This window comes from Thermobia domestica, chromosome 14, assembly GCF_964235325.1.
Source record: "Thermobia domestica chromosome 14, izTheDome1.hap1.1, whole genome shotgun sequence".
NCBI classification, from domain to species: Eukaryota; Metazoa; Arthropoda; class Insecta; order Zygentoma; family Lepismatidae; genus Thermobia; species Thermobia domestica.
In genome coordinates this window covers 58,736,752-58,758,946 of record NC_137467.1, presented here as the reverse complement: position 1 = coordinate 58,758,946, position 22,195 = coordinate 58,736,752, and the positions used below count along the sequence as shown (strand labels likewise).

The 22,195-nt window shown below is 37.3% G+C and overlaps 1 protein-coding gene across 4 annotated transcripts in view; it reads right to left on the bottom strand.

Moving 5' to 3' along the window:
- LOC145669686 (protein Fe65 homolog) overlaps positions 1-22,195 on the bottom strand; it is a 748,169-nt gene that overhangs the window by 472,784 nt on the left and 253,190 nt on the right. For 2 of the 4 annotated variants that reach the window (XM_081737962.1, XM_081737964.1), the window contains exon 1: positions 17,720-18,296. The exons of the other annotated variants lie outside the window; for them this stretch is intronic. The gene's annotated coding sequence lies outside the window, so the exon portion shown is untranslated. Of the gene's footprint in view, positions 1-17,719; positions 18,297-22,195 lie in introns of those variants that run through there. 4 annotated transcript variants of the gene reach the window in all.

Genomic DNA, 22,195 nt, shown 5'->3' with positions numbered 1-22,195 from the left:
GTTTATGAACATCTCCTTAACGAGTATTTAATCTATTTGGTACCTCTGTAAATCTCCTGTCATTTTCAACGTATAAATCCTGAGTTTATGTTTCTTAAACAAAGTATTTGCTACTACTAGCTTGTTCTTGCAAAATTCAATCATTATCTCTCATCTTTTGTTGCGCTTTCCTAGTCCATGTTTTCCTACTGTTTTAAAAATCGTCATTCCCATGTTGCATCTTCTAGTAAAAGATACGGTGATGATTTCCCGTTGCATTTTGCTACGCAAAATCACAGAACTGGGATGCATCTATGATCATAATTTATTACCGAAGTGATCTTGACATAACAGTCCATTTTGTGAGCCTATGCCTACTCCAGCGCCATCCCTTAGCGACCAGCTGAACTACGTTCAGCATAGCAGCGAGCACGTGGTCAACGCGCTGCGACGCCCTGTCAGTAACAGGTGCATCAGGAGCTTTCTACAGGGTGCGGCAGAACCGACTAAGCAGTTTCTATCGATTACCGCGAGAGCTGTGATAGAGGTAGGCAGTTGCACGTGGTCTGCCTTTGTTCAGTCGTTGACCCCATTTCAGTAGCTAATATGGTCTGGACCGGTGTACATCGTCGTTTTGCCGTTCGCGCTTATTATGAAAACAACAGATCTGTGATCGCTACACAACGAGCCTTCTTGAAGAAGGAGTGTCCGTGACAGTGAATTCCACACGTTATGTTTCAATTTTGAAAAATTTTCTGCAACCCAGAATGGACGAAATTGTTGAAGAACATGGACTGGGGGACTTGTGGTTCCAACAGGATGGAGCTACTGCTCACACAGCTCGAATTTCACTTGATGTTTTGAGAGAAATGTTTCCGGGACGCCTCGTCTCTTTGAGGGGTGATGTCTGGTGGCCTGCGCGGTCACCAGATTTGATATTTGTGGCTACTTTCTCTGGGGATATCTGAAGGAAAAGGTTTTCAAAAGCCGCCCTCACATCCTACCAGAGTTAAAAGAGCGGATTATTGACGAAGTGAATGCCACACCCCGCGATATGTGTGCAAGAGCTGCTCGAAACTTCAGGGATCGTCTACAACAATGTACTGATGCTGACGGCCGTCATCTTGAGGACACTATTTTCAAAACTAAATGAATGTAAAATGGTATATTGTACTAACTTAGAAAATAAAAACATTTTTTCTCTATATATCCAGATTTACTTTTTATTGCTCCTTAAAACTGCTTAGTTGGTTCTGCCGCACCCTGTAGATCCAATGACCGTCACGTCTTGTTTTCACATGACTCCCCAGTTCGCCTCATGACGCAGGTTGGACGCCGAAAATTGGGAAGCACCGTCCGAGGATCACGCGGACATGAGTCCAGCGCTCTAATCACAAGACTACGGTTGGTTGTTACTGTTTCCTATATCAAACTGCTACTTCTCATGCTTAAACATGTACCAAACACAATTACACAGGATTCACAACACCAAATTGGAATGTCAGCTAATTTAATATTCTGTTTCATTCCTCATAATTAAGATTTAATCTGTCTTGTACTAATCGATGTTGGGGATCTCAAGTGCGTATGGTCTATAGATTTCACAATTTAACCAAAATCTAAACGCACGGCCACGCTCCAATACGATTCTCTGAAAAAAAGATTAGGATATACTTTTAATACATTTGCACTTCCCGTCAGTATCTACCTACTTTCTCTAAACTAACTTCAAATTTTTATTATTCATCATTACAGTCTGAACCTGGGAACTATTTTATGAGTTTCAGCTTTACTGGAAGGAAATACAAAGTGAAAGCTCGGAAAGTAAATCTGTTTGTAACTTCAGAATAATGGTTTGTTCTATAACTTTTCTTTTAATGTCTCCTATATATCCGATTTTTGCTCCAGCACTTTCCGCAATACCTACATCTGATTCTCTATTTCCGCTTGGTGTGTCACAGTATCACTCATCGAAAGAAGGTCAAAACAACATGCACGTGACCTTTATGTGTAAATTCTCTTCCCCCGAAGGTTCCACTATGCAATCTCATTGAATGGGTTGGTCCAATCTTTACAGAGCTATCCTTCCATGAAACCATGTTGATAGCTATCTATCACTGCACGTAATGAGGTCCTCTCAACATAACAGACATCAATAGTAAATTAATTTCAATTCACAACATTCACACAATTCATACCGCTGCATTCGCTTCTCAACATGCAAAACAGATGTATTTTCATTTAATTCCAATCGATTTTACAACGAAATTATTAGTAATGTTGGTACAGTAAAATCATTGGAGAAACTTCACTTTCAAGTACCTCTCGGAAGAATATCGTCTCGTCTTCGGACTTTTTTTTTTTCTTTTTTGTTAAACGCTATTAATTTTGTACAGGGTGGGCACAAAGTCCCATTACTCCTTGACAAATGCTAATATAAGTTTTCCCGTTATCTCTTTATAAATGCTAATGTAAGGTAAGGTTTTCCAGTGTTTCAGATTGTGTGAACGATGGCTAATACTTCCAGTTGCAGTATTGAAGAACATGTTATTTGCAAGTTGTTGGGTGCATGCGAGAAACCACACAGGTGAGACACGAGCAGAAGTGCGTGTAGACTTTCGGGCAAGATTTCAACGAGATCATGCCCCAAAACAAACACTTTTACAACGGGAACAGAAACTATTCGTCACAGGAAGTGTGAAGGATAAGAAAAGGAGTGGAAGACTGTTCACATGAGCAGAAACATATAGTTTCGTCGCGGCGTCCGTAGATTAATCCTTTGCACACTTAATGTTTCCTACCTCAACAAAACTTCTCGAAAGCATTGTTGTTCATGTCATTCAGTTCTTTCCGTGTAGTTATTTACGTACGTTTAGCGGTTTATGTTACTTATTTTCAGAGGTAACTGGACTTTGTGGCCACCCTGCAAAATTTCTTCGAGTCAATAAAATTTATTAATATTTGATTTGTACGTGAAGTAGAGATTTCTTTTAAATAGTACATTGCTATTTAAGTCAGGGCTTGTGAAATGAACTAGTACTTACTTTAAGGAAAAAGAAACAGATGAAAGGAACAATTTTCCTGATAATAATCATGTATTTTTATTTGACCATAGAGAACTTTCTATCTAACATGAAAATCGTGTTCAGTTTCTGTTATTCACTGTTAGGTTTTGTAAGGCGAACGTGAAATGAAAGCAAGGATAGGAATGGCGAAACAAGCCTTTAGGAGGAAGAAAAGTTTGTTTTGTGGGACCTTGAATAAAGAGTTGAGGAAAAGATTCATAAAATGCTTCGTGTGGAATATTGTACTGTATGAGAGCACAAACATGGACAATACGCAAAAATAGAAAAAAAAAAAAAAAAAAAAAAAAGCTGGAAGCTTCAGAAATGTAGGCTTCAATGAAAATGGAGAGAATTAGTTGGGTCGAGCGAAAACCAAATGAGAGGGCATTAGAAATGATGATGGAGAGAAAAGAACAATTTTAGATATTATTAAGAAGAAGAGAAACTGGTTAGGACATTGACTAAGAAGGAACTGTATCATGAGGGACGTGCTAGAGGGTATAGTGGCAGCAAAGAGAGGAAGGAGGCGAAGGTGACTACAATTGATATATATATATATATATATATATATATATATATATATATATATATATATATATATATATATTATAGTCAATTATATCGATCTTTGGACTTTTTCTTTTTTTGTTAAACGTTAACACGAATATTGTAGAATTTAGCGTGATCCAAGTACCTAGGTATTATAACTGTATAGCAGACCAGACGTTCTTCCTTTAATGTAGTTATTAATTAATTTACATTAGATAGAAAACAACACTTTATAAAGCGAAGGGAAAGAAAACATTGACTTTTATAAAAAAGTGGATGTAACTGATAAAGGAATCAAAAATTTAAATGAAAAGCAGTGAATATATGTATTCTGCCTGTAACCGAGCGACTATGTATTCACCGGTTGAAATAATAAAGTCAACGAATCGTGAGATTCACACAAAATCTCTGTGTTACTCTCGCTTTCGCAACTCTAATTTAATCTCTGCACCTTTGAAGGCCCCCGAGCATCATATTGCTAATTTGTAATGCAAAACATCAATCATGAAATCTAATCACATCACATCCAAAACATCGCCCTCAATTGACTTCTTGCATTCTTGGTGTACCGTAGAGTATAATATGCCATTTCTAATGTACGTAATTTCACTTCGTTACGCATAATAGTATTACAAACAAGCTTCCAGGAGGTGCATACAAGACGCACGTGTACAAAATTTCTGGCTTCTCATTTCAATATTATACATCATAAACTTGTAGTTTTCATCACAATGTACACTCGTGTCCAAAGTGACTGTCGCATAGGTCTATCTATAACTGTCTTCTGATAAGAATATAATTTGATAATGATTTTGCAGGGTACTTTTAATAATGATATTATGTGTATAATCAGGAAATGTATATTTGTGGTAAATTTCACAGGAAAAGTATTATAAATACGAAAATTAGAGTAAGTAGAACAAAATGTTGCTAAATGGACAAGAAAGTTTTATTTTCGTTTTATTGTTCTTATTTACTGCTCTTTTGACATGAAATTTACCACACAGATATCTTTGCCGATTATACACATACTAACATTATAAGAAATACCGGGAGAATTCGATATCAAATTATATTCCTACAACAACATATTTATAGACATACGACAATAATTTTGGACTGAGTGTATATACTGAGTCGGTGGTACATCACACATTAAAATAATTGCATACTGTTATTTGTTGAGTACAGCTACTTGTTCTCGTATATTTTAATGGTGTTGTGTATCTACGTTATCTCTGAAACATTTTTGACTCATTCATTTCAATAGGGAATTATTTTTTTTTCTCCTTTGAAATGGATTGGATTTTTAATGATGTAGTTTGGGCAGAAAAGGGTTTTAAGCCGTTTTCAACGTATTTATTATCCGTATGTTCGGTGTTGCCAGCCTTCTCACACGGAGAGATAAATCGAGCGCATTTTGAACGAAAAGCAGTAGATTCAAGTTCGCGTCCAGTGAGCATTGTGGTAGACAAACATAGTGTGCGTGGGTTTTCTCAAGGTTCTCCCGTTTCCTCCTACTTTCTTCATGACACCATTCAATTGATTTCTCATCATCACCATCTCCTTTAGTCTAGCCGACATAACCATGGGACGTAAAACTGAAAGGTTTTTTTTTTCTCAGTAGATTCAGGCTATAGCTGTTTTTTCTGGTATTCCTCCTGCCATGGAAGGAGAACTACAGAAGGTCGATCCGCGTATATGTGTCCAATTTTACACCCGTACCCCTGACCACAGAAGCGACCGAACCAAGTGGTTAAACGCGTGTGCTATACCTGGAGGTTCATTCTATCGTCTGCCAAGCGAAACTGTGTATCGTGTGCATCATGGCTCCAAAGGTGAACCGTTTTTGGAAGGGCTACGTAATTGGACTTTTCCACGCCAAATATTCGGTTTCTAAAATTCAAAAGCAGTGCAAAGAAAATGGTTGTGCATTGGGTTCGACGACTATCAAGAACATAATCAAGCAGTATAAAAAGGAAGACATACCAGGTAAGCATTCACCCACTAAGGGGTCGAGGAAGTGAGCGTGTACCACAGTGACTCCACAAGTAGCTCAGAAGTTGCGGCGAATGGCCTTACAAGAAAATCCCCCTCCGCAATGGTAGCTCGACTCCACATACTACAGTCAACTGTTAATCTCGCCCTGAGTGGAAAATTAAACCTCCGGAGGGTCTTTAAAAGTCATGGACATTACCTAAGTGCGGCCCATTGCCGTGAGATAAAGACCAACAGCAGGCGCCTCTATGAACGCCATCTATCTGGGGAAAAGTGGTAGTTTGTGGCGACACTAGATGAAGTATGGGTGTATCTACCAGATTGTGGGAAAAATTCGCTCGATAACTTACACTTCGCGAGATACAAAAAGCCGCCCTGCGTTCATCCGTCATTGCAAAGCAACTTTCTCGAAAGGATTTATGGTTGTCGCCGGTTACTCTTATCAGGGCAAGTTAACAATTCGTCAGGTCCCTAAAAACTGTAAAATCAACTCTGCATTCTTTCAGCAACATATACTGACCCCAATTTATACAGAATATCTGCCTCATTTGTATGGGCATGCCATAAAGCAAGTGTCTGTGCATATGGATAAGGCCTCCTCACATATATCTCGTTCTACCCAGAACTTTCTGAAGCAGATGGAAACAGACATCGGTATTCGTGCTATTCCATTTCATGATATACCAGTGAAATCACCAGATGCCAGTCCCATGGATTTCTGCGGGTTTGGTCTACTGAAAATGGCACTTTCTTCTCGTTAATTTCTCTAGTTAACGTCCCATGGTTATGGCCTTTAGGCTAAGAGATAACGAAGGATTAATGACAGTGAATCAAGTGAAATTATTTTCTTGATCAATTTTACAGCGAATCCAATCCACGACCGTGAGTCTGGTGCATGGGGTCCTTGGTTCGATCCCAGCTCGCGCCAAATGTGCTTTGTGGTCGACAAACACCGTGTGCGTGGGTTTTTTCGGGGTTCTCCCATTTCTTCCTACTTTCCTCATTCCACCATTTCATTCATTTCTCATCATAAGCATGGGACGTAAAACCTAGCGTAGTCGGATGAAGACTTCACTTAGGAACTTATATGTCAACTACCTTAAGATACGTGTTCCAGAATCCTGCGGTACTCACGCAATATTTTTTATATAGGGAGTTTGGCTACAGGCTGCGGTACTCACCAACTACCTCTATAAAAATTGTAGCAGAAGTACTGCAGGATTCTTAAACTTGGATTTGGATAGGGCATGTACTAGTTCCTAAGTGAACTCTTGACTCGACTACGGGAAGTCCCACAGTTTTGGAGCTATGGACCTTTAAAGTTCATTTTTTTTTTCATGTTTTCTGTAGCCTATAACACCGAAAGAAACCATTTGTGCACCCAGGTTGGTCTATACTTCTTGTCTTATCTTGGTGTCAGGAATCATCTCCCAAACGTCGTCGGCGTTGTTTTGAAACACCCTGTATAATTCATAATGCTAATCCCTAAAACGGTTACTTATAATAATGAATTGCTCACATCAATCAAGGATAAATGTTCTCCGTATTTGAGACGGTCATTACTAGTTTGTTCAACAAACACCCGAGACGCATATGAAAAACCAATACGTATGTAAAATATCCTTTTATACGTATGTAAGATATCCTTTTCCCTGACATATAACTTTAATATCATATTACAGAACTTTATATGATATTTCATATGCTAAAGTTTATAGCTTCTACCTAGAGAAAATGCCGACTAGCGTGACAGAAGTCCGCCGTGCACAAAGATGTTATTACCGCTTGGCGATCAATCATTACTGCTTACATACAAAGGTCGTCTGCGAACTGTAACCTTGAATGGGACTGAGTCGTGAAACACGACAGAAAATTAGATAAAATATTAAGTGGCGGTGGGATGAAATTCACACGGACTTTTCTGTATACCTTTCTAGTGCTGTTGAAACAGGGGAAATAAAATATTGCGTACTTGGATTTAAGCTGATTTTATTGATTTTGTATTACGCGCCTTACAGAGTTACCACGTTCGATTTTCTGGTTATTGCATGTGTAGGCAATAAAAAAACATGATTTGGATGGGGAAATTGTTACTGCGCATATGTGCAGTTAAAAGAAATCTGCTCTTCCATTTGAAATTTGACTCACAAAAATAATCAACGGGTAGCATTTCTCATTTTTAGTTTCAAGTCACGATTACAAGAAAAAGAAGAAAAAGAAAGTATGGCAACTATGAAAACAAGAAAAATTGAATTCGAAATTTCAATGGATTCACAGCACATGTTTTCGTCATAGATCCTAAATGCCGATGAAGTTATTTCTGGGTATCCGTCCGTCTATTTGTTTGTCCCAATGTGTATACAGCTCTAGAGGCCTAGTACCTAGAGGCCATTATGTTCGATGTACCCGAACCAAGTTTAAGGAATTTATAAGATTTTGTAAGTGGTTCGATTTTTGTTCCTATCCCCCAAAATAAGGGTAATTTACTAAAGTCTGAAAAAAAAGTTCGAATGTCTCGAAACGACTTTGTTCATATTCCATAAATTATTACACTATTAAACTTTGTATTACGGTATAATTCACTTTTGTGAAGCGGAGGAAAAGGGATCAAATTACCCTTGCAAGTGGGTACATTTTAGATAGGTTTCTCAAAAAGAACGGGCGGTTTTATTCATATTTCATATTAACAACTCCCACGGAGAAAAATCTGTTATCCGGACAGCGGTATATTGTACCAACATACGGAATCCACAAGTTTACTACGGAAATCTGTACGAAACATATGTTACCCATATGCTATATACGTACTGCATTCTTTCCGCTTAGATGATACATCATGCCGCTGCAAGATGTCTGACATCTAACAGTCTTCCATATATTACTTACATACGTCCATTTATATGCGAGATCCTGACCGCTTACATATAGTTCTTTCTTTCGTACGGAAAGTACGTTTATTCGGAACACTTATATACGGGAAGTATTATAAAACATACATTTTCAGTTATATGTTCGATGCAAGATGTTATATATAGTAGAAAAACTTTTGATAACTACAGGATTTACGCACGTAACCTACGTTTTTACGCACGCCACATACGTTTTTTCTCTGTGTTAATATGACATAATTCATTTCTACTGAAAAAGATATCCATACTAAATGGTTAACTCTTCTCGTTCGGAAAACTTCCTCGAAATCAATTTACGTGATTTTGTTACTTCAATAATCATTGGAGCATGATATTATGTACGAAATGGTGTAAAGCTTAATATAGTGGCCTGTTCCTTTTTTGAAAATCAATACGACAAATTGGAACTTCATTTCAATATTTGAACTCATTATTTCAGGAACTACAGAAGTCCTATCAAGAACTTAAGTCTGCATTTAATAACGATAGGCATAGACTAACGAGTATTCTTTTCGCATTATATGTTTATACTAGATACGTATATTTACGGAATAAAATAGGAAAATATTTTGGGCTTTGGTAATTTCTGCGCTTATCGCCTTCGTAATCACGTGGTTAAAATCAGGACGAAATAAATATCGCTCAGATAAAGCAAAATCGATTAGAATATTAAGAAAGTGTAACAACCAATCGATTTGTTTGTTTGATGTTCTTCATAGCACCAAGTCTATATGAAATGCAGACTTAAACAGCCGAAGGTGATATCCGAAGATGTACACACGGAAAAGAAAGTATTTGACAGTTGACAAATTTTCTTTTGCCAATAACTCGAGAACAAATCAATTAATTTTGATCTTTTTGTTGTTATCCTTAGAATAGTTATAATTTGATAACTTGATAAAATCGGTACTCTAATAGGTTAATTTATTGTTGATTTATTAGCAAAAGAAATTTTGTCAACTGAATAATACTTTCTTTCGTGACTGTACGAATATTCGTACTAAGAATCGAACGCTGATATTTCATACAAAAAAAAAAAAAACTATATAATTACTTACAAACGAGAGAGCAATTAGGACTGTGCGATATTTTAATATACCGATTGGTATCTTCAAATATCGAAATATCAATATTTTTGATATTTCGATATTGTCGATATTAAAATATTTCGATATTTTCCATTTTCTTATAACAACTTTGTTAAGTTTGATTATGCCCTATACAAGAGCCAATAGTTCAAATTCTGAGCGAACAATAATCTTGTTAGCTTGCTGGATCTCTCTTTACTTTCGAGTAGCGACACGAGAGAAGGAACTATGGTGAGTGTGAAACAATCTAATTCGAGATTTTAATAGATTCACATATTTCATGACTCCCATGAAAAAAAGGTGATTTTTGACAAATTTCAAAGGGAGATTTTCAAAGGGTGGAAACTTTGAACAACGTCGTGATTTTTAGAAACAGTGTTTGTATGGTGTATGATTGACACAATTTCAAATTAAACAACCTGGGATGCATCATGCCAACAATAAAGCGAATGTGATCATATTTGTTCACTTAAGATTAATGTATATCTCTCCGATGCGAAGTGTGTGACATTTGTCCTTGAAGTTTATGTTAATTACTGGTCACGTAGAATAAACTGGAATTGCTCTTGAATTAATAGAAATGATTTTCTGCAAGTAACAAAGGCCACTTAAATAAGTTAGAGGTATTTTCAAATAGAAAACATAGTGAAAATCTAGGGAATTACCGACTAGACCACAGCAATTTTACAGTGTCAGTTTTATATATATATATATATATATATATATATATATATATATATATATATATATATATATATATATATATATATATATATATATATATATATATATATATATATATATATATCTGAAAGTATCAGACCAGCGGGGATGAGTCCTATTCTTAGAAGGACTTCATTTTCATGCACCTAGTTTACAACCCTGAAGATAGATTGATACCGCTCCTACTGCAGTCCTATACAGTAAATGATATTAAATGAAATCTATGAGTTTTACGTCCTCCGGTTATGCCGGTTAGGCTAAAGGAGACGGTGATGATGAGAAATGAATCAAAATTGTGAAATGAAGAAAGTGGGAGGAAACAGGAGAACCTCAAGGAAAGCCACGCACACGGTGTATGTATACCAGAATGTTCACTTGGGTCGAGCTGGGATCGAACCGGGAACCCCATGTATCAGAGGTGGCCCTATACAGTAGAATAGCTAGAATGTGAACCTTTGATGCATGCAGATGCGAGTTTGGTTCCCGATCAGAAAACAATTTTGACTGTTAGCTCAGAGTATTGAGGCAATAGGAAAGTTACATTCATAATAACGTAGCGAACTCCCATCTCGAGAACAGAAATACAGCGATAAGTATACACAATCGCCTAATTAAAAGCCGTCTCTCCGGTCATCATTCTAAGCTATTTTATATCTTGTTATGAAATAAAATAATTTGAATCGAAAAAAAAAAACGTCATATTGGCATACATACAGAAATTGGGACTCGGATAGCTAACATGTTCGTATTCTGTGTGATTGTTCACAAGTTTAAACCCTACCGGGAATATAATAGCTAGCTAAGGAATATGCCATCTGTAGGAGGTGAATATATCAATTTAGTAGATCGGAGATGGCATAATAAAACTGAACTGAACACGTGTTAATACCCTGAGATAGACACCTGCACGAGCCGGCTGACTCTGTTATTTCTTTTGGCAGGGGCGGGCTTGGGCGGGCCGACTCTGATTTCTCTTCAGGTCGGGCCGGGTTGGGGCCGATTAACTGCAATTCTTTAATAATTATTGACTTTCGTTGGACGATAATTAGAATAAAGGCAAACGTTGAAGAAGTGTGCCCGTGAAAAATTTTACAAAATGAAACTTTTAAAATTTATCGGGCCCGGGCCAAGAATTAAAAAAAAACTTATCGGGCCAGGCCGGGCTCGAGCCGAAAATCTCCAAAACTTTTCGGGCCCGGGCTGGGCCGAGCCTAGGTACATTCGGGCTGGATTGGGCTCGGGCCGAAAAATTCGGCCCATGCAGGTCTCTACCCTGAGAACCAAGATATTAGCTTCGAACAGTGGTTTCCAGGCTTTTTGTGACTGACGGTACACTTTACTGAAGTCGCATGACATCGCAACACACTCAGATGTTTTTCAATTATTAATAAAATATAGACCAGTGATGGTCAAATGGCAACCCATGGACAAGGAGTATGTTTCATCCTACCTGTGAATAAAAATGAAAAGGTACGATTTGTCCCCTTATCTTAAGTTCATGCAAATAGGAAGAGTGTAACAGCTGTCCATAATAATATAACTGAATTCAGACTTTACCTTTAACTGTAAGTCGCAGATTAGGTCCTAATCGGCCTAACACATGAAACAAGAAGCAGAATAGCCAAAACACACACACCACAAATCAGAAAATCTATCATATTCGAGAACCGTCGTGTCAGGGGAGAAAGGAAAATGACCCCCAAAGACGGATACTGTTTGGTAGATATGAGGGAAAAGCTTGCATATCAATACACGTTCTTGCCTCATATTTATTCCGTCTATCAAAACAAAACTTGATACACTCATTTCCTAACCTCTATAGTATTTTTTGAGATACATTTGGATTGTGTAGTTTTACCCGAGGCCACTCCAGAGAGGTCCAAACTTCATGGGAGGGATTTCTGGAGTGAATTTTCTCGACATTCTCCCAATTTTCCCTGTTCAAGTACGTTATGGGCCCCAATATATAGCACCCCTGGAAAGCCCTTTTCACGCTGAAGAGAATTAACTACAAACCATAACTTTCCAATGAACAGTCTTGATGCAATAGCTATTTCACTACGAGTCTACGATTTTCTTTATACTAACATAACAGGGTTAATGGGTCCCAGGGACTTACTCCGTTGTCCATGGTAACTAATTTTCTGTGCATGAACATATCTTTATGTTTATCGAATGGACTAGGTTTGATTCGGATGTGCGGTTGACACGTTCATGTCCCTTCCTTGCTAGAAGTTCTACTAGCGTGATCTTAATAAAACGTGTCGTGAAAAGTCTAGAGTTACAGGTCTAATGGATACCATAACATTTACTTCTAAATTCTAAAAAAAATTGCGACACACTAGAATGTCGAGACACATAGGTTGGGAAAGGCTGGATTATGGACAAATAGTTGATTACTTATTATGTCTTTGTACTGATGAGTATCGATCAACATAATACCATGACATAGTGGCGTGATTCTGTAATCCAGCTCGCTAGAGGCGAGACAGTGTGCTGCGGAATCTCACTGGATAATCTATGAACCTGCCAACTAAAATGAATTCAAGCTCTGGTTGTGGTTCAAGGTCCAAGCTAATAGTAGAGTCTAAGCCTTTTCTCATTCAGTGTTGCGTATGGACGTGAAATTCAGAAATACATGTTCAACTGAACTCATCAACATACAATGAGAAAAAGAAACAAATGTGACGTACGTAAAAATGTAGCTTACATGCGTAAATCCTGTAGATTTTGGACTTAATGCAAAGTCTTATATAACATCCTGCAGCAAACGTATAAACTGGAAACGTATGTTTTATACGTACTTTCCGTACGAAAGAAAGAAGTGTATATAGGTGGGCAGGATCTCACATACAGATGGACGTATATAACATTAAGCTGACGTATGTAATGTACGGAAGACTGATAGATGTCAGACATCCTGATGCAGCGGCATGATGTAACATCTAAGCGGGAAAAGGCAGTACGTACGTATCATATGCTACATACAGATTTCCGTAGGAATCATATGGACTCCGTATATTTGTACAATATACCGCTGTCTGGAAAACGGGCTTTTATCAATGTAATTTCCTTTGCCAAAACATCGGATTGTGTGAGCCGATTAAGTATAGTCCTGTATGCTGTAGGTGGACGGAAACTTGCCCTCCTTTAATGACAGAGATGTATTTAAGAAATTAACTTTAACATAATTGACAAAAAGAATTTATAGAGACAAATACCTACTTCTGCTGGATACTACACAATGCTGACTTACGAATCTGATGTATTCATTTGAAAACGTGGCTGTTGTTACGAGTGTGAGAAGGGGGAGCTGAGAATCCCCGTGAACATTTTTAGCTCCCTGAAATTTTCAGTTGTTTGTTTAGATAAGCATATGCTAAGAAAAAATGCCCTCAAGTTCTTAGTTTATTTCACTGCAAGCAGAGATTAAAAAGTTTAGATTTGGTTGTAGGGCTCTCAACTTAAAATTTTACTACTTCTGGCTTATCGTTTCTCCGAAACAGAGGACAGAGCTTATTTCTATTTATTTATTTATTTATTTTTAACTTTACCGATCTGTTATCGTAGAGGTTTCTGAGCTTACTGACGAGATAACAGTTCTTGCATCGATGAAGTAGGAATGAAGTCCTTTTATTATTATTATTACTATTATTATTATTATTATTATTATTATTATTATTATTATTATTATTATTATTATTCAGAAATTCAAGTGTTATACCGGAAAAGGAATTTTATTGTGTGAACCTGGCAGCTCCGGTATTTCCTTTTCTCTTTTCATAAAAGTTACAGATGATTTTGTTTTTGGATCAAAAGATCCAATATATTTCAATCAAAAATGTTCTTGTAGGTCTTATATCTGTAGAACTACATACAGTGTAGCCAAACCCAAATTATCACTTAATATGATGTGTTTATTCCGTTGAAAATACGAAATCTAGATTTAGGAGCCGTTCAAAAATTTTGTGGCCCCTGATCCAGAAATTAATTATTGCCCAAGATCGCAATCTTTTGATGCAGTTTTTGGATCATTCCTAAAATTCTTGTTATGTAGACATGATTTACAATCACTTGATAGAATTATTTATTCATTTTGTAATTAACTTTTAATCCTTCAGACGGCGTTAAACTCAAATTAAATTTCGCCAACTGTCCGATTCATTTCAAATGCTTTTATTTGTACATAGCTCATCAAGGAAAATTTTTATTTCATAATAATATGATTAACGTACTAAGAAATCATGAAGGTAAAGTGGACTTAAGTCAGATCACCCCGCGCCCCCAAAAAAGTTATTTTGCCCTTCCACGTCCTTGTCGTAATGTTCTGGCTACAAGTCTCTTTGGAGAATGATATTGATGTACTATTGAGAGATAAAAATGTACATAAAATCACTCAGTACTGTAATTCTAGAATTTTTAGTAGGTATACGCTTGGTTTTTAAAAATATAGCGTATATCTACCTCCATATATGCTCGTTCTTTCGTACATTTAAGGTGAGTATACGCCATATACGCCCCATTATATCCCTGATATTAATAAAATTCATGGTTAGAACCAGGTCTCTTCTGATATGTTAAAAAGGTGTAACAGCTTTTTCCGCCCAGTCATCCTAAGTGACGTATTTCCTGGTTTTCTTTATTCACACGAAGAAAATGCCGAAAAGGTACCTACCATACAGGTCTCAGGCCGATTCCCGGTAAGCAAGCACGTCTACCGAAAGTCTAGGTTAGCCCTTAATTTTCCTTGATAGACTTCAACTTAGAGATTCTTTCTGTGTATGACATTCCCAAATGTAGATTTCAAGACATGCTTATAGTTCTGATAGCTTTGACGTATTAATCTGTGTATGGTTAGACCAGATGAAAAAATAAAGGCTGCTCAAGAATTCCTGCGTGTTAGACTTAGCATTAGATGTTCTCTCCGTGTATGGCTCTGCCAAGTATGAATTTTAAGTTGTGCTTGGAAAGTGCTTCAGTGTAAAGGAATTTTAAGGCTACTCTTATATTATGTATTATTGTCAAGGCTATTAAAAGTTTGGCTATTAAAAGTCCTCAACGCTATTAGGGTTCTTTCCTCCCCTTTCCACGGATAGTATGCTTGCCGAGGAACGTCATTCCTCAAACGTGACAGATTTAACGCCATTGATGCCTTGAAATAGGTCCCGCCCTAAAATATATATAAATAAATAAAAGGACTAGATTCCTTTATTAATTTATTAATATTATGATAATCTTATCGTTTCTTGGTTCATATTACGTTTATATTAGCTAACAATGTAATCCACGATAAATTGGATTATTTTCTCGCTCTCACCTTTCGAGGACGATTATACAAATTTACACATGTTCTCTTATTTACCGGGGTCGGTGGATTGACCTTGTAATCCCAGTGTTCTTATACGCGAGATAGTGTGGTGAGGAATGGCTTATATTATGTGAATTGATCTTCGATGATAATTTGTGCACCCACTAACTGGACTGGAATCAAATGCCGTTCTTCAGAACTTCGATGTGGCCTTATTCAGTCGTTCTTATTTGTGATTAGCATCATACTAAGAATTTAACTACTGCATTATTCAATCGTTAGACAAGTCCTTAATATGACGCCAATCACACGTGATAACGACTTTAAATAAGGCCCAAAAAACTCAAAAACTCTCCGCCACAGACTAGACTCCTCTGTCATATGTTCGTTTTCTCAGTAAATTTCTTTTTTTTTAAAAAAAAAAAAGGCAGAGAAATATAACTTATATTACTTCACAGAGAAATATAACTACATTACCTCGTGCTGCAGAAAACTGAGCTCAAATTAAGTAAACATACAGTAGTAGGGAGGCAGTAAGAGATTTGGTGGGAACTACACACATCTCACATAGTCCTCAACCACGATTACTCGGTCGACTAGGGATTATACCTTGCATACCATAAGGCATTACACTTTCAAGTGGAGAAAGCAGCTACTGTAAATATGTGTAAGTATGTCCGTCAGCTCATAAATTTCATTACCTTCAGTGTCTTTTAGGCCAGTAATATTCAAACTGGTGTATCCGATGATTTCTTATGGGATATATGAAATTTAAAATAAGCATAATGCATGTAAATTTTGTGAATGATAATGAAAATCATATTTTATCAGAGAGGATTACTTTTTTGTATTGTTTACCTACTTCCATGAATCCCTATTGCTTTTGACTGTACCAGTTTGTTTATTTCCCGTTAACTATAATATAGTTGTGTAAAATTTATAGTATGATTCACCTGTTTACAGTAAAACTAGGCTGTTTAGCTAGTATATATGTAAATAATAAAAATGAATGTAATATGTTTGACGGCTAACTTCTCCTAGACCGTTGTACCGTTGTAAATAATTTTTGATGCATGATTGCACTCTGGCCTAACTTGGATTTTTAGCACATTTTCGGCAAGGGATAAAGCCCCGGCGAGAGGGTAACATGTAAAAATAGCATAAAACGACCGATATTAGTATTTAATCCATAGTTTTCGGAGTCGCTGATATGAATAGTGACATTCCCTATGCCTTTTAAGTTTAAATACATCCTCATCGACATGGAGGTAAGGAGTGGGGCAGGAATCGTGACAACTGAAAATAATCGAAAATGGTCGATATTAGTCTCCAATCCATAGTTTTCGGTGTCGCTGAGATAAATAGTGACACTCTGGATCCCCTATCAGTCCAAGTTCAACCCTATCGGTATATCGTATAAGGGGTGGAGTTGGAGAGAAGATGACATGTATAAATAATCGAAAAGATCAATATTAGTGTCAAATCCATAATTTTCGGGGTCGCTGAGATAAATTAGGAAGTTCTGATGCCGTTTAAGCCCAAATTCATCCCCCATACGTATCCTAAGGGAAGTAGGGATTTAAATACTTTCTATAAACCTACTGTTTTCGTGCGAAGAACGGACATTTCCGTTGGTAAGTAATAAATTCTATAATTTATTTTTGATATGGCTATCTATAATTTGAATTAAGAATAGCGTAAGTCTGTGGATACACGCTTTAATGGAAAAGCATCATTTGAGATACACGAAAAAAAAAAAAAAAGGTTAAACACCACTGTCTTAGATATCAATTAATTGTTATCGAGCTATAGTGTGGTTCAAATTCCCGTTTAATAATCCAAATATAATGTTCAATTTAAAGTATAAGCAGCTATATCCGATTCCTCCTTGAAAACACACGGTAAGTTTTGTCCGTTATGAATCAATTGTAATACAAGAACGTGCAACATAAAACATATTTAAATATGAACAAGTACAAAGGCAAAAAAAAAAAAAAAAAAATCATACAAAGCAATGATCACCATGTAAATCATGATCACACCATGATCACAAATTATCTTTCAGAAGCACAACATACCAACAAAACTTCACACACTTACCTCGAATACGGATAAGTATAATACACCGAACTGTCTTATATACAACTATAATCCCACCGACCACGCACACGAAATCACACCAACACCACTAAAAAAACAAACTCAACGGGCAATAACAAATGAGTTACCGATAACGACACGCCACTGTCAACCGGCAGATATTAAATCTATAAATATATCAAGATGTTAACACACTACTTCTATTCTTTATCTTTTAATAGTAATAATAATAATAGAAAATATTACGTTAATCTGATCCGCAGTCTGCGCCGCGTTGCGGCTTCCAAAAATCTAACCTACTCTTAACAGCCAGTTGTTGCAGAAATTTTGGCACACGAAAAAAAAAAATCACAATCACCCACTACTCGTACGAGTCTTACGGTCCACAATACCTCGACAAACACTAAGGGACAACAAATTCAGATTGACATTGACCGAATACTATTGGCAATCACTAGAAAAACAGAAGATCCACCACTAAGGTCATGGATTCACGCGAACAGGTCTTTGGTGACCCGCTGAGGTCATGGGTCGTCGATCGAGAAACGTCCTCTGGTGTTGGCGTGGAACAGCGAAGTGGGACACGCACACAAGCATCAGTGACGGGGAGAGCTGCGTTTCCAACTGATTCTTTTCGAATCAGTGACAACAATTCCTGTGACAAAATTGGAACGTGATTTTAATTTTCTTTTTTTACTGGGAAAAGTAAATAGTTTTCCTGTAAAAATTGCTAACATGGTAGTAAATTAGATATGATTTCGTTTTTGTTCCTATAAAATGTATATGCACATTCGAGCTTTGAATTTCGATCGACAAAACATATATCCGAATCCAGTGTATACAATTAAGGAAGACCTACATATATAGATGTAAGTAAGATCTAAGACTCCAACACATAATGAGATCTCTGTGGGGGCTGTGTGGAGTATTGTGCTGTATGGGTCAGAAATATGGACATTACGCAAAAATGATGAAAAACGACTTTAAGCTTTCGAAATGTAGGTATAGAGAAGAATGGAAAGAATTAGCTGGGTCAAGCGGAAAACGAATGCGAGAAGTTGTGAGGGAGAAAATAACAATTTTAGATATTGTTAAGACGAGGAAGAGAAACTGGTTGGGACATTGGATAAGAAGGAACTGCATGATAAGAGACGTGCCAGAGAGTATGGTCGCAGGAAAGAGAGGGAGAGGGCGAAGGAGACTACAATTAATGGACGATATCAAAACAGAGAACTCGTACGTGAAGACGAAGAGGTTAGCGGAAGGCCGTGGAGCATGGAAGCTTCTAAATTGCGGCAAGCGACCTGCCAATAGTGTCAGAATACCTATTATGATGATGATAACGTAACATCTTCAACAAAATCGTGTATTTTACATTTTCCTAAATAAAAGTAAAATAAAATACTGGAACGTCTAAAACCAAGCGTTATAGCAGAAGGTACTATATATAGATTGACAATTAAAAAGTTAGACTTGCTATTTGCACCTGTGTCATAGGTTGGATTCGGGGACCAGCGTTAAATAGGATGCGATTTGAAATAATGATCCTGCATATTCCACTTTGAACATCTTGTACGATACTACCCAATCATGATACGTGGTCCATTTTATGATGTGTGCGCGGGATTCCCCAAAGGAACGTTGGGATTCCCTATAACCCGGCAAGTAATCCCTATCTTCCTTTGGGGAATCCCTCGCACACATCTTGCGGAGGTTTGAAACATACATTTTTCAATCGAGCAGGTATAACTTCGACTGTCATGTTCTAAATCGCACTCTGTACGTTGCGTTGTTTTCGAATTGTAGCCCTCTGAAGTTCATTTTCCCACGGTTTCGGCACCTTATATCGCCGAAACTATCCATCACTGACCAAAGTTCCAGAGGACTTTTTTTGCTGGTTTCGGTGCCGGGAATCAGCTCCCAAAGTTTATTCAAATAGTTTCTTACCATCCTGTATATTTACTGTCTGTCCATGTGTTCATCCGGAAGACCGAAAATCTCAAGAATTACTTGGTGGGCCACCATAAATGTTGACCACGACGTAAAGGATCAAAATTTACCGAGTTTTTTGATGGACGTAATCCATTCAAATGATCCCCCAAGATATGAAGAAACAAAAAAAAATGGTTCCGAAGGTATTCCTATGGAAGTAATTATGGGTATACAGTACTTCATTGATAAGACTACATGCAGTGCTGTTCATTTTAGCGGATTATTATAATACTGAACTAAGATGCAAAATCATACACACAATGGAAGTACATGACTCGATAAATCTAAAGACATAAATATTTTCTATTTTCGAAGATTTATTCAACTTACTAATGTTCTGGAGTGGAGAATGAAATGGAAATGAAAAAAAAATTCGAACTTTAATGTACATTATGACAAACCAAACTCCGTCACGTGGTGTAAACTGCGACACTGCTACATTAATAATACGTATATATCGTACGCTATCGCCGAAACTCAACCGAAAAATCAAACCACTTAGCGTAACAGTCCTTTGTGAGCATCAGCCGCTTCAACGCCATCTGTTAGTGACCGGTTGAACTATGTTCAGCCCAGTTACTAACACGTGGTCAGCGTGCTGTATCAAGAGCTTTCTAGACCTAGCGAAACTTAACCTGTCGTGGCCAAAGTTGGTTTGCTGGTAGACCCTGACGAGCTTAGTATACATACCCAATATTATGGTGTGCAGACGTTTCGTTCTCAAATTATTAGCATCAAAGCTGGAGTTTCGACTTAGTCGTATTTTTACAGAAAAAGACTACAGCAGAGCCTCGATTATCCGAGCTTCCACTAACCGAGTTTCGGATTAACCGAGGTGGTCCTTAAAAAAAAATGAAAAAGCCGGAGCGAACGGTTCGCGTTCTACTGTATGAGCAGAAGTCGAGACGACGTGGCAATTGGTATAAATTAACATTTAAAAAAAAGCTCAAAAGAAACCGAGAAGGATCGAACCTCCAACTTCGGTATCACTAGCAAAAAGCTCTAACACCCAGGTCTATCGAGCCGTTCTCGCTGTTGAATTCGGAATATCTAGTCATTCCTTCTCTAGTTTATCTTCCTTATAAACCTTCACGTCCCCGCGCGTAGTAATGGAGCAGCTCACCATCTATGTGCACTCTTGTCAACAACCATCTTTGAAATTTGACGACTGTTTTATGATGTAATACTGAAAAATACTGAACTGTAAGTTGTTTACCTTCTTAAATTTATGTGTTTTATTATTTTTGTTATTATTTTCAGCTTACACTAGAAGAATTGAACGTGCTATACAGCAACTAATATAGGCCTGTTTAGTTGTTCCACTGTACTTGACGTCTTCACTATTGTCTGTTCTTCACTTTCCAGAAAGTCTGTATTTTCCGACCCGTGATTATTCGACGTTAGTCGGGTTTATATTAGCACGGATAGTCGGTACTCTATTGCATTTGCTACTCAGAATTAAAAAAATAATAATACACGGAACAAACCAGTTGTTAAATGTTAAATTCAAACATAAGAAAGTAAATGATGAGATGCTTGATTTGTTATGTTTACTATTTATAATACGAATAAATAAATAAATAAATAAATAAATAATGAAGTAGAATCATTTCCCGCAATACGAAAACCTATTTTTAACCCAAGTGTTTGATTGATGGATGCTAAAAAATAAAATTCGTTTCCCTACAAAGTTATAGGTTATCCTGAGACCTCATTGTGGAGAAACTATACAAAGAAATTGCTGCAGAATTTAGTAACGGTAAAATGATCGTACGAGTTTGAAACCGAACTATGAATAACATGTAACATCTTTGTTTTTAGCAATTTTCCGAAGACGCAATTCATAGTTTACTTATTTAAGTATACCAGATGAAGTGCAGCCTTCACAACGCATCATTTTAATATGAGCACGAACCATCTTTCCATTTCCTCACTAGATCTGCACATGTCCCTTTACAGATACAAGTGAAGGACGGGAGAATTCACGAATGGAATGAATTGCTACAGACACAGATATAAAAGTAACATTTTAATTTATAAACGGTGGGATGAGTTTGTAACAAACTTGAAGAAGTCATAAAAGATGTCAAAGGAAAATTTATCTATCTATATTTTTTTTTCTTACAAATCCATACCCAAGTACGCTTCATTATGCTTTACAGACATTTGGAGTTGTCATCATGTAAAATATTTGCTATTCAGATTGGGATACGGACAAAATCTCGCGGCCGAAACATCGCCGCCCAAAATCTCGCCGGCGAAAACCTCGCGGGACAAAATCTCGCCGGGCCAAAACCTCGCGTGGCCAAAACCTCGCCGCCCAAAACCTCGCGGGACAAAATCTCGCCGGGCCAAAACCTCGCGTGGCCAAAACCTCGCCGCCTAAAACGTCGCGGGACAAAATCTCGCCGGGCCAAAACCTCGCCGCCCAAAACCTCGCGGGACAAAATCAGGGCCCGGGGTTTTGGCCAGGCGAGGTTTTGG